At 36.5% G+C, this 1,525-nt stretch overlaps 1 protein-coding gene across 1 annotated transcript in view; it reads left to right on the forward strand.

The window, feature by feature from the left end:
* The window catches only part of KIAA1109 (KIAA1109 ortholog), a 311,628-nt gene that overhangs the window by 15,051 nt on the left and 295,052 nt on the right, over positions 1 to 1,525 (forward strand). The window lies entirely within an intron of this gene.

Here is a 1,525-nt window from a genome sequence, read left to right on the forward strand (position 1 = left end):
ACGGAAGTAGGATTGCCCAACCTTCCTTCCGAGGAGTGGCTGGTGGGTTTGAACCGCCAGCCGTCTGGTTAGCAGGCAAGTGTCTTAGCCACTATGCCTTATTGTACCACCAGAGCTCTTATTGTACCACCCATTAAATCTCTAGGCCTAACTCATACTCTGGTTAAGCTGACCTCCTTAACACTGTAATGATTCTACTAATACACCTCATATTCTTTACTTTCTATGTGTTATACTTCTACCTTACACAGCTACTAATTATTATTTATCTACTCTGATAAGGATTAAAAAAAAAAAAAAGCAAATGTAGGCACTAGACTTCATTCTGGATCTGTTTTTAATCATCTTAGAAAGATCTTTGGGCTTTTGGCTCATCTAGCCTTTGAGGTTCTCCTGCCTTGGCCCCTAACCTAGTCTGCATTAACTATCACTAACAGCTTTAAGGGAGAATGGACCCTGTTTTTGCTTTCTGGAATAGTGATTCTCAAGCTCTTTTGATATCAGGAACTCTATATACTCCTCAAAATGATTGAGGATTCCAAAGAGCCTTTATTTATGTGAGTTAGATCTAGCTATGTTTACTGCATTACAAATGAAGTCTGAGAATTTTAGAAACATTTGTTTTCTAATTCACTAAAAGTAGCAATAATAAATCCATTAGTTATTGAAATAAATAACATTTTGATGAAAAATAAGTACTTTAAAAAAGTGAGAAGAGTGACATTGTTTTACATATTTGCAAGTCTCTTTCAATTTGTTGAAGTACCGTGATTAATAGCCTTTGAAAAACTGCACTGTCTGTTCATGGGAGAATGACTGTGAAAAAGTCAAGCATCTTATTTTGATCATAAAAATAATTTTAACATTTTATAGTCATGGCTTCCAGCAAAACAGTAGACAGGTATATAGGGTGAACACCAGGTTGATATACTCCTTAAACGGTCAATTATGAGAGAACAGAAGGGCAGTATTTGCATAGGGAGATAGCTCAGGGGAAAGGAATGTATAGGAAAGAAGGACACAGAGAAGAGGTAACTACAGGGAGAAAGTGGAAAGGCAGCTGTTATTTTGTGGGGATTGCAGTCAATGTCATGAAATAGAATGTATATGAACGCTGTATGGGAAATGAATTTGCTCCATAAACTTTCACCCAAATCACAATAAAAATTTGAAAAAAAAAAAGGATTTTGACTTTTGCACCCCCTGAACGTGTCTTAGAACTCCCCCCAGAAGTTCCTGGACTGTACCTGTAACTGAGATTATAGGTGGGGTCTGGGTCGAAGAGGATGAACTGTTTCACTTTGCCTTAGCTGTCAGAATTATTTTTGTTTCTGCACCCTGGGTTGAAAATCTGAAATGGTAATTAGGTTCTATATATTGTTGGAACTTACCAAGGAAATTGGTAAGTTTATTGGTTTTTTATTATGGACTCAGCCAGGAATCTTGCCATCATTTATAACTGTTTTTAAGAGGAAATAAGTTCAAAGTCCTAAAAGCTTTTATTGTTGTTGTTGTTGTTGTTGTT

This window comes from Orycteropus afer, unplaced genomic scaffold, assembly GCF_000298275.1.
Source record: "Orycteropus afer afer isolate SDZICR_OR568_19922 unplaced genomic scaffold, OryAfe1.0 scaffold00162, whole genome shotgun sequence".
Classification (NCBI taxonomy): Eukaryota; Metazoa; Chordata; class Mammalia; order Tubulidentata; family Orycteropodidae; genus Orycteropus; species Orycteropus afer.